Below are 12,865 nucleotides of genomic sequence, written 5' to 3' on the forward strand. Positions count from 1 at the left end.
CGGACGTTGGCTTGTGGTTGCCTGAGGCTCTCGCCAAACCACATTGACGAATGAGCTCGAGAGTTTACGAAGACAGGCGTCTGTTTCTGGCTTTCTCACTCTCGGCATTCTTCGCACAGACATGGAAGTGCTGAACCAGTCAATCGTATTCCTCGTCGATGTTGTCAAGGATGGCATCTTCCCACGTTGCTGCAATAGTGCCAAAGAGCTCCCAGTTGGTGGTCATTCTGGGAGTTGCCTTCTTATACTTAAATTTTGCAGACTTTTCTCCCCACTCTGTGAAGGAATGGGAAGAAATGGTAGTGAAGATAGATGGTCGGCAATTACACCACCTCTGCTTTGCTGATGACATCATTCTCATAACACCAAACATTAGCCAAGCAGCACAAATGTTGGCCAACTTCGACCACAAGTATGGAAAGGTCAGATTGCAGCTGAACCTCAACAAGACGATGTTCATGAAAAACAAACTGGTCCCCAAAGCTCTATTTGCTCTCAATGGAACGAACATCTCCTAATGCAGTAGCTATGTGTACCTGGGTCGAGAAATCAACATGAGGACCGACTTGATGCCAGAACTATGCAGGAGGAAGAGAGCAGCGTGAAAGTCATTCAAGAGTGTCGAAGAAGTGGTTAAGAGAACGAAGAACCTCCGACTCTGGGCACATCTTTTCGATTCCACCATTCTTCCTGCACTAACATATGCTTCAGAGACCTGGGCCCTACACAAACAGGATGAGAATGCTATTAGGGTATCCCAAAGAGGAATCGAAAGAGCTATGCTGGGAATATCATGTCTCACTCAAGTGAGAGAAGGAATCCGGAGTTCTGACCTCCATCGATGGTCAAAAATCAGGGAGATGTCTCGTTTGCCAAGGTATCAAAAATCAGATGGGCCAGTCATGTAATGCGATTCAGAGATGACTGCTGGACTAGAGCTGTTACTGACTGGATTCCACGGGACGTCAGAAGACCTCGTGGCCGCCCACCAGCTAGATAGTCAGATTTCTTTGTCAAATCCTTGAATGAACTATTTGAGGCTCTTCCTGTTCCTGGAGCAAGCAGATATCATTGGGCTGCACTAGCACACGACAGGGACAAAGGCAGACGTTACTGGCATCCGCTCGAACAAATCAAAGATCAATGGGACTACAAGTGAAGTGATACAAGTGATACTTATGCTACTATTTTACAAACTGCTTGTGCTTACCCTCTACCCAGAGCTAGAAAAATTGAGCTATGATTGAGCTGACTTTCCCCACCTGCATGCAAGCTGCAAGCAGCAGGCACTGCAGGGAACTGACTCATTTCCAATAGCACGAGGGGTTCCCCACATCTGTGGGGCTCCTTTTGTAGGAAACCGAGCCCCTGAACATCCAATATCCAGAGGGCAGAGACACCAGGTCCAAAGATGGCGTTTTTTCAATAACCATAATCTCACGGTCTTCACAAGAATGTTGCCTGGGTTTGGAGCATTGGGGATAACAGGTATTAGCGTCCTTAATTTCCAGCGGATTCTGCTATCAGTTATTTTGTGGCACCGGTCAAGTGGTCTATTCACTCAGATGTGCCACTTTTATACCTTTTGCCTGTAAACAATAGGTTTTTCCATGTGAAAAGAAAGGCGAGCTACAATCTGTTGTCAGTTCTGACTCTGTGGCAAGATGCAGCCCACAGTGCCTTATTATTTTTCCTGCAGTGGGCTGTGACCGCTCCTAAGTGATCTCTTTCCTGCTAAGCATCGGGGACCTAATTGAGGGCTTGGAGACTGAGGTTCATTATGTAATTAGTCTTTTTTGTGTGTGCTCCAGAATCTCACGTATCTGCCTTCAGGTGAGAGGAACACAGCACCCACCAATTCCTAAGAATAAAAGTTTTGAGATTTAAAAGGGGCTTTTTCCTAATAACTCGGGGCTGGGAACTTTATTGTGAATACCAGCTTGGGTTCTTCTCTTGAGGATGCTGCCAAAATAAGAGATAAATGTATCCGAAGCAGCAAACTGGCATAGAACCCTTATTTGATAAATACATTATTTCTGGGAAGTGAGGGTTTTATAGAAGAGAAACAGAAAATATGTAAGTTCAAGGCATATCAGCATGCATGTGTACATGTATCCATGAAAGAAATAAAGCATTGTAACTTTGTAAATCATGATACTTTAATAAAGCATTTTTTTATTTAAAAAAAAGCATTGTAAATGGAAGGAATGAATGGGCAGGGAAAATGTATTAAGTCTCTGGTATATAGCGGGGCCAAAGCATGAGAAATGCTCAGCCTTCTAGTTAGGAAGAAGGGGGGATTTTGGGGGGGAGGGGGAATTTCAATTTTTAATATTCCAAACCATGAATATTGCAGAGAACTACAAAGAATAGTACTAACAACCATGCTTTTCTGATCCAGATGTAGCAAATGTCAACAGTTGGTGGGACAAACCAAACAAAAATTAACTCTTGGCTTCGGAGAGCAGATGGGATGCTGGCTCAGGGCATGGGGTCAGGGGTGGTTGAAATGGGCTAGAGGCATTAGGTGTCTGGTGATGGATAGAAACTTGACTTTGGGAAGTGATCGATCACCCTTGAGCAACAGAGAGCTCTCCAGTTAGAATATTGTGCATTAGGGCCAGAGTGATAGTACAGCAGGGAGGGTGTTTTCCTTGTACACGGCTGACCTGGGTTTGATCACCTGCATCCCATATGGTTCCCCAAGCACCTCCAGGAATAATTCCTGAGTGCAGATCCAGGAGTAGTAACCCCTGAGCATCACCCGGTGTGACCCAAAAAAGAAAAAAAAAGATGTTGCTTAATTAAATCTTTGAGAATAGCATGTAAAAATACAATTAAAAACTATATTAGATGTTATATAAATCAAATGGTGATCCAAAGTTTAAGTTATAGTTCAAAAGAATAAAAATTGCCTTAAGAAAAATATCATACACTAAAATGTAGGCCTTGATAGAATGAATGTGACTCCATACAAATTTACTGCTTGGAGGTTTTGTTTATCTTAAGGGCTTGCGGGGGGCCGGGGGGTGGGGGAGTCACACCTAGTAGTGCTCAGGGATTATTCCAGGCTCTGTGCTCAGGAGTGATCTTTAGCAGTGTGTGGATAAGAATGGCATTGGAACCCAGAAGTGGCATGCATCCCCTGGGAGGTGGGGGGGCTGACTTAGTTTCTGAAATTTTAACTTTCCTAAATGTGGCATTTTCCCGCTCTTACCATGCTAGCTTTGTCTGCAACTTCTTCCCTTGTCCATGGATTTCTCTGTAAGATCTGAACGTCCCCTTGAAAGATGATGATGGCAACAGAGGGCAATCCCAGTAGCTAACATTCATAATTCCTACGGTTAATCAACAAATCTTAATATGTATTGGAAAATGCCATTTTATAAACAGCAAATGTTCTGTTGCTTCTTTTCAGCATGAGCTGGTGAAGAGAGACATTTAAGTCATCTCCAAAACAACTTCTATTTCAAAGTCAGAAACAACAAACGGGATGCTTTTTAGTTGTTTAAAGTCCCCAAATAAATGAAAACCCTCCTTTTCTTCGTTATCCCTCTGCTAAATGTGTGTAGGCATCCACTGCTGGCACAAGTGCTGATGAATACGGCAAAAAAAATGCAAGCAAATATTGACAAATATTTTGAGAACTAAGTCTACACCATGCTAGTCGCCTCATGCATGCTTCATTAATTTAAATCCAAACCATTAGCTCTATTAGATCCCTACTTACAGGGGGAGAGAAATATTACTGCACATAAATGAACATTTTTCATTGCAAAGGGACAGAGATTATGGCTGCAATTCATAACACTGTTTCCCTAGAATCTAATAATGTGAACTAAACTCTCCATCAACCGGTTCCCAGGGAGCTTTTGGTATTTTGTGAACATGGTGTTTACTTTTGAGGTTAACCACCAACCGGAAACTCTTTAGGCAAGGAGGAGCCAGCAGGCTCTACTCCAATACCGGACAAAACCACATGTGGAATGGACATTTCTTTTGGAGCCATTCTCCTTTCATTGGTAAGAGGAAACATCAATAGTATGTATTGGGAAGTCAATTAAAGCAAAGGAATCCATTGGGCCTTAATATCTGTGCTGGGAAAACATATAAACTAAACAAAATATGTATTGAAGGAAAGGAGTAGTAGTGGCTTGAGATATGAATCAAAGTACAACCAATCCAAATGGGGATTTGGGCAAGCGGATTTCTCTGAGTTCCAATTTCCGAATCTATAAAGTGGAAAAGAGAACAGTTCTTACCTACAGGGGGTGATGAGGATGAAACAGTAGAGTAAATGTGCTATATTTAGAAAAATCCTTCACGGATAGTAAGTGAACAATAAATACTGTTTATCATTACTGAAAACAAAAGCATAAAAAACACTTTGGAATTAATATGTATTAGCGTTTTTTTTTTGGTGGAATTTCTGAACTGATCATAGTCAGCAAGCAAAGTTATGTCTAGATTCAAAGCAATGATGATTAAGAGAGAACAGTATCAAAGGGCTTGGTCATTGTTAAGTTTCCATGCTAATTCTGAACCTATTTCTGAGTTGATTCTGTGCAAATGATGAAACATATTTCTGAGCTAGAAGTCTGGAATAAATCTAGAATATAATCCCAAATGCAAGCTATCAAGAGAATAAAGGAAGTACACTTGTAACTATGAATAAATCTAGACTGTAGATTTAAACTCTAGAATAAAATTCATTATGTATGCAAGTTATAAAGAGAATAAAGGAAGTGCATTTTTAACTATGCAAACAAGTAGGAAAGTTAAGGATGAGACCATTCCTAATTTCATAAAATAGATAAATATTAAGGGAAATTAATGTACCCAAGTTATAGGTAAGATCTTTCCAGGTGGTATTTATTTACTGCTAGAGAAGAAAGCACTGGAATCATATGACTGAATGGGTAAATTCTAGTAAACCTTCAGAGATTGAAGAACTCCTGTTACAATGGAATACTTTTGCAGCTAACATTATAATGCTGCATACTTTTCTAGTTCTCCATCAATACATTTGCAAATGTCCTAAATTAAATACTAATAAGCTTAAGCTGAAGTCAAAGATGTTCCAACACTAAGAAAGCTATTAAAATAATTGGTTACATGAATAGGTCAAAGGAGATGGTGGTCACAGTATATTATGCAATCCATTAAAAATCCAACATCCATTCCTCAAAACAATTCTCAGACTCATTTAGGAGAATTATTTCTTAAAACAATAAAATTATCTGAAACTAGCCATCCACATTATAGGTGGGGGAAACGTGACTGTATTCCTTACTAAAGGTAGGGGAAATAGTTTACAATGGTCTCATAGCATCCAGAAAAATAATAAAGCATAAAAATAATAAGAATGATGACTATTTTATATGCTAAGAAACAAATGTAAGAACAATTGTGTTAAAATTATTTTAAAAGCTACTAAAGATGCGAAATTATTTTAGGAATCACTTCATTCTATAGCCCCCAATTAAGTTACATATGGGTCAAAGTAGAAGATTTTTATGAAAACAGTCTGGTAGTTCTTCAAAAGTTAAACACAGAAGGACTATAGAAATAGTGCCGAGGTTAAGACTTTGCACACTGCTGACTCCAGTTCCATTCCTGGCACCATTTGTGGTCCCAGAGCAACAGTACCAAAGGGCTTGGTCATTGATAAGTCTGGGCACAGATTCTGGAGTAGGCCCAGAGCACCTCTAGGAGAGGCCCAAGGAAGACCTGAGTTTTCTTTTCCCAAATTGAAAATCACCAAGTGAGAAGGTGCAGCTCCCCAGGAAAATAAGGCAAGAGTCAGATTGGTAAATACTTTCCCTACAAACTGGGGAGCTCAAAGATGCCTGTAAGCTCAGGAGAGTTGGACACTGTGCGCTAAAGCGAGGGACATCTCAGAACCATCCTATGCACCCTCAGAGGGAGCAGTAACCACTGATAGGTTGCTCCTTTGCTGTCCTGTTGGAGTTTGCTTTTTTAAAAAGTGTCTGTGGTGTTGCACTAAATTAACAATCTATCAGTAGGTTGTAACCTGATCCCTGAAGAAAATAACCTACTGGAACCCACCCCCCTCCCAACACACACACACACACACACACACACACACACACACACACACACACAGAGCTCAACTAGCTAAGGAAATAAATGCAAAACCTTGACTAAAATATGAAGTGCGTGGTAGGTGTTAGATTACTGCTAATCGATCTGACTAAGTTTCTTGTCCTCTAATTTTATTTCTAATTTTATTTCTTGTCCCTCTAATTTTATTTACGTTATTTACTACCCCTTGGAGTAGTCGCACTCATTCCAGATGCCCATGCCCGACTGAACTTCTGCAGACCCAAATCCGTCTCTGCCATAGGTTCATATTTCGAGTTCAATATGTTGGGGGAAGCAGTTACCTTCCAGAGCAAACCCATATGATGGTGCCTCCAGCTCCATTCCAACAGCACTTTCCCCGAATGAGAAGTATCTGGTCGTGCCAGTGGCCAATGGGTCATTTGGGGAGTCTGAGTAGCTCTTCATTTCAATGAGGGTAATAAAGGCACTTGAAAGAAAGTACTAATGCGATTGGAGAGTTATTTAGTTCTGGTTCTAATGGCACAAAATAAACCAAGATAACAGTTTTGATTGATTATCAATTCAATACAAACAGCAAGCACTTTTCAAATTTGGGCCACATCAGTTGAGAAGTAGATTCAGCAGAAGTCTATTGCTATTATTAGTTAGATTTCTGGATAAATTACAAAAATTACCCAAAGTACTGCCACTCAATTAATTATTCTGATAAAAGACCGTACTCAAATTGGAAAAAAAAGTAAAAGGAGAAGATGCAACAAATGAAAAAGCTGATATGTATAATATAGATCCGCTGACATTTATATCAGTGCATTTATATACATATAAGATACATATATATGTATATATATATGTATACGTACAACCAAGAGAACTGATTACAGCATCTTTCATTGGTTTAACTCCTTAAATAATTTGCAAAAGGTACAATACAGTGAGTTTCCTCACTCAAAACAAATGTTGGCATCTAAACCTTTTTTAAGTTTGGTTGTTTTGGGTCACACCTGGTGGTACTCAGGGCTTACTTTTGGCTCTGTGCTCAGGAATGACTCCTGGTGTGCTATGGGGACCACATAGGGTGACAGAGATCTAACCTGGATTGGCAGTGTACAAGGTAAATGCCCTATCCATTGTACTATCGTTCTGGCCCCCAGCATCTGAAACTTTTGATGAGAAATGTAAATCATTTCTAAAGACAGAATTCTAGCATATTTTAATAGATAAGTCAGTTGTGTGGCACTTTAGGTATAATTAATAAAATCTAAATACTGTAATAATTTATGGGGCCAGAGAAATAATAGAGTGGATAGGGTTCTTGCCTTGCATGCAACTAACCCGGGTTCAATCCCTGGCACCCCGTATGGACACTTAAGTCCACTAAGAATGATCCCTGAGGGAAGAGCCAGGATTAATCCGGAGCATTTCACCTCCAAAAGCCCTGTAATTATTTAAATCTCATTGATATATTTTATAAATATGCAATGCACCTTAACCCTTCAGTTATTCTTTGTTTGTTTTTTTGCTTCTCTTATTTGGAAGGTGTGGGGGGTGTCACACCCAGTGATCCTAGGGGTTACTCCTGGCTCTACACTCAGGAATTACTCCTGGCAGTGCTTGGGGGATCCTATGGGATGCCAGGGATAGAACCTGGGTGAGCCACGTGCAATACAAATGCCCTCCCTGATGTCCTATCGCTCTAGCCACCCCTTCAGTGATTCTATGGCTTTTTTCTCTTTAAACTCTGATTTTTATTTGTCTCTGCCATTGACTGTCATTGTGACAGCTTAAACTTTGACATTTGAAAATTCCTGGTTCATCAATACTATACACGTGTACAACAAAACACGTATACAACAATATCTGTATCTAGCATGTAATACATATTATAAAACATTTTAATGTGTTCAGTTTCCTGTGGCTATTCCTACATAAATATATACTTTTTTCTGAATTTAGGTATCTCTGCTAGCATACCATTGATCCAGAAACAACATAAATGATCAATTCTGATGATTACTGAAGATAAATGAAATTTTAGTGGAATTACATTTCTCCATGAGATAAATCGAGCCTTTATTTTCCCCTATGCATTAGCAAAAATGACTATTTTGGCAATTGCTAGTCTCTCTGGAAGGTGGCATCATTTTATTTTAAAAATTAGAAGCGGAAATATTAAACCTTTTTGTCTGATGAAATAAAAGGACAATTGAATGTGATTCCTATAAATATTTAATGACAATTTAAGTGATAATTAATGATAAAATTACATTTTAATAACCCCTCAAAAAACACGGAGCATATGAAGTAGATTGCAGGCAATTTATGTCTGAGATTTTTACCTAGTGTCTCCTGAAAAACTCAGCAGTGCCGTGGAGAGCTCTCGTTACGGTGAGGAGTTTCAATCACCTAGCTTCTCCGATTCTGCCAGCTGGTGGGAGCTTTGCTTTCCAAAGCAAGTCTGGCTGGAAGGATAAAAGTCTTGAACACAGCTGAAGGGGACTGCTCGCATTTAGAGAGAAGTGAAACATCAAAAGCAATTTGGAGCTTCCCATTCTTCTTATGGATGTTCTCTTTAGTTTTGTCTCCCTGAGCTACTTTGGCAGGGATCAAGGAGCGGTGCAAGTAGACCCCTGCAGTAGGTTTATGGATTTAAGGTTGTTTGCTTCTCATCATTAGAGGTTTCCCTTCACTTGACACCTGGAGGTTTTCATTCTAAAGGCCAGAGGCCACCCAAAGTTCCTCTCTCCCCTGAGCCTTTCTTATGCAAAGCAGAAGAGCTCCCAGCTATGCAAGGGAGTTTTCAGGCAAATCATTTTTCTAGCAGGGGTTGTGTGGAAGATGAATGTATTGAAATGAATTTTCTTTATTCTATTCACAAGCATATGCCCACTATAAAGCCTTGATGCTCCTCATGAATATCCAAGGAATATTAACTTGAAGTCAGACTTCAAAACGAAAGATTCTTCAAGGGGAAGAATCTTGCTTGGAGTAATTCTTCCTTTTAGGATGTGGGGGTGGGGGGAGTAAACAATACTGAAATTTTCTGTTGAGGCACTATTCAATACTGGATGGGGGCAGACCATGTTTTTCTAGAATTCCCAAGAGCTTTGTGACCCTGGTATGATTACATTTGTATGTGCACATTATGGCCTTTTGGGGAGTGTGGTACCACAACCTTTTCTCAGATTGCAAAGGGATGTGTCACCCCATATTCCAGTGACTCCAGAAACATGTGAGTCCACATGTTTCACGTTGTGATTCCTGTGGAATCTCTCCAGACTACAGTAAAATGAAAGAGAATGGTGATCAGTGTGTCAATATTAAAAAAAGGAAGAGTGGGTTTCAGATACATGGCAGAGGTGCCAAAAGATGAAAAGAGGTGAGTTCCAGGAAGCGAAAAATCCCAGTTTTAGGGAAAAAAAGATGCTGGGACTTTAAGCCTAAATATGCCCTGAAGAGTGCATGCCAACCTACATCAGTTAAGCAGTTTTCTTTCAGGAAATATCCTGGTACCTTGACTACAAAATCCCCCAAACATCTGGATTATTTTTTGGGTTTTGGGCCATATCCAGTGATGCCCAGGGGTTACTCCTGGTGGAGCACAGGGGACCGTATGGGATTCTGGGAACTGAACCCAGGTTGTCCACATGCAAGTCAAATGCCCTCCCTGGTGTACTATCCCTCTGTGTGCTCCCCACTCCCCAACACTTGGTAGCAGAATTAATCACAACTAAAGGCCCATCAATGTTCAATAATCAGCTACTATGTGCCACGCACTTTCTACCCAAACCTTTCCTCCCCCAGACACCTGCTATTTTACCAAGAAATAGGATAGCAAATGGGTTTGGAGACTTTGAGGAAAGTGATTTTTTTTTGGCAGGGGAGGCAGCAGGGCAGGGGTTGTAGTGGCTTACCTGACGATGCTCAGAGGTTACTCCTGGCTCTGCACACAGAAGTCACTCCCAGCAGTGCTTAGGGGGCCCTGTGGGGTATATGGACGTGTGCAAAGCAGCTGCTCTACCTGCTATACTATCTCTCTGGCTCCAAGTACTCAAAGTTGTACCTCCAGCAAGAGCAGACCAAGCAGACCTGAGCTGGGAGCTGGTGGTTGTATGATTTTTTTTTTTTTTGCTCCATTCCATCCTCTTTTGGAATAAAATCACACAACAGAGCTGGAGGGACAGTACAGTGGGAAGGGCATTTGACTTGCATGGGACCAACCCAGGTTCAATCCTTGGCATCCCGTATGATCCCCTGAGCACTGCCAGAGTAATTCCTGAGTGCAGAGCCAGGAGTAACCCCTGAGCATCACCAGATATGACCCCGAAAGCCAAATAAATAAAACCACACAACAGAGACAGCCACTGTGAATAGAGCCCCATATTTTCAAGTGTCACTGGAAAAAGTGTGGCACCCTGGGCCAAGAGGACTGAGATGTGCCAGCCAGCACCCACCATGACCCGCTTTCCCCGGGTAGTGCCAAACTTTCTCTCTGCACCTGTCATTAAGGTGCATGGCCCGTCCATATTTCCTTGGCTTCTTGTACCTGTCAAGCATCATCCAAATCAAAGGGGTTTGCTTGCATTGACTCACTTATTTCAACATGACTGCTGAGTCTCTAAAGAAGATATATTCCACACGAATGAGATTTTTTCTCCTCGGTCTCTCTCCCACATTGAGTTATGTCTCTCATTCCTTCCTCCCTCCGCGGCAGTATATTACATCTCCCCAATTTCTCATTTGTTTTTCAGACATTTCTACCTGGAGTGTCCGGTCTCTTAAGCTTGTCATCTTGTTTATATTCGACTTGTCTTAAAACTCTGAGGGATTTTCCCTCTTAAAAGCTCATCCAATTGGCTCCTGGGAATCTAACAGCCCTTTTGATCCAAGTGATTGACATTCACATGCTTCGGAGGAAAAACGTCCTAAGCTCTTCTTGGGGAGTTAGAAATAAGGAGTGAAAAAAATCTGTTAGAAGTTGATGCTTTATTTGCATTTTCATTTGTAGCAGCTTAAACCAGTTTATCTATGTCATCCACTAAAAAGGGAACAAATTAGGATCCAGGAAAGCAAATTGAACTTTGACAAAGCAAGAAATCCCCAACACTGCATTAGATAGGCACCGTTTGAGCTCCCAGGTCTGGAGGAAGCTGTTCTGTTTGAATATTTGGCCACCAAGGAATGATCCCCAACCTGTTTTCAACCAGCCAAGTGGACTTTAACCGGTGAGGCTTTATCTGATGGAGGACTTTGCCCTTTTATTCCTTTTGTGCTTGTGTGTCATTTGCACAGAGAACTGAAAGCTTCATCTAAAGTTTAGTATTGACAGATCACCCCCTGTGAATTGCTATTTGGTGCCCATAACCTTGTTAGGTCTCCCAAGTGTGGAAGGTTCCTTAGGAGGTGAGGCTTTTCCTACTGGAAGACTCAATTTCTTGAAGACAGGAGCTACTTCTATTTCATACTCACCTCCATGGCCAAGTCAGGGAACCATGATTGTAGAGACCCTATAGGCTGGGTCCCTTTCAGGAATTATGGTAACGCATCTGACCTACATCCACAGGACCTTCGTCTTCCCTGTAGAGATACTTAGGCCCTAGCTCCCTCCAGGGATTTCACTATCTGGGCCCAATTCTGGCTCATCTTACTCCCGCAACTAGTCGTTCACTAGGCTAATACAAGAACTTCCACTGCTGATGCCTCTGGATGCCTCTGGACCTTGAAACTTAGCCTTCCCTTGGGGATTTGTGAATCTGAAGAACTCTGTGGATCTGGAACTGTGAACGTTGGAAGTGAGATGGGAAGGAAGAATGCAGAATGTGCCTGGGTGCAGAGGGGAAACTGAGGTCCTCCTGCCAAGGAAGTGACATTTAAGAAACCATGGCCTTGATTAATAGCAAGTCGTGTGTGTGTGTGTGTGTGTGTGTGTGTGTGTGTGTGTGTGTGTGTTAGGAGGGGAGGGAGAAAGAGAAAGCAAAGAAGTCAAACAACAAAACCCCAATTCTGCAGGAAAGTTTATGGCAGAGCCCTAGGGAACTGCTTTGGGGTCCATGCTAGAGGTGATGCCAGGAACGACAAGGAAGAGAAGCCAGAGGGGAAGGTCCTGCTGACAGCCCACCAACCAAGAAGCTCCTGACAGAGTTCGGAGCTCAGCTCCATTGATATTCAGACCTGGTGGGCCACAGCAGAAACAAACACACCTCTTCAGGTTGCCCCCATTCACCCCACTGTGCAGGCCCCATGGTCATGCCCAAGCAGTGAGCAATTGCTGTTGCTTTAGGCTCCAAGATTTGAACTGACCTTCGAAGGAAGGGGTGGCGAAGTCTCTCTACCGGGGGTGAGCTCGTGAGTTAGACAAACTCAAGGTCAAAATTCTTCAATGAGAAGAAGAAGAAGGGGGCATTCAAAACAAAAAGTGTAGGAAAGGGAATGAAGTCGTTGGGGAGTCCTTGTCTTCTATCCAATGCTCCCCTACAGTAGGGTCCCAGGATTGATGGTGGGAGATGTTGGTTTGAGGATCACTGTAATGTTGTCCCAGAAAGGCCATGTCAGACCCCAGAATGCAGCTCTGGTAAGAAGGTCAACAAACACTGTCCCCTTCCAAGTTAGTGCCGGCCACAAGGGCACCATCCACTGTGAAGGAGTCTTACTCTCATTATGGACATCTTGTCTTGGGGTGGTCCCATAAGCACTGGCCCAGGCATGCTCTTTCAAGCTGTAGACAATGTTGAGATCTGGGGACAAATGGGCTCAATCAAGGGGAAAAAAATCTTAGAGGACA

Source organism: Sorex araneus, chromosome 6, assembly GCF_027595985.1.
Source record: "Sorex araneus isolate mSorAra2 chromosome 6, mSorAra2.pri, whole genome shotgun sequence".
Classification (NCBI taxonomy): domain Eukaryota; kingdom Metazoa; phylum Chordata; class Mammalia; order Eulipotyphla; family Soricidae; genus Sorex; species Sorex araneus.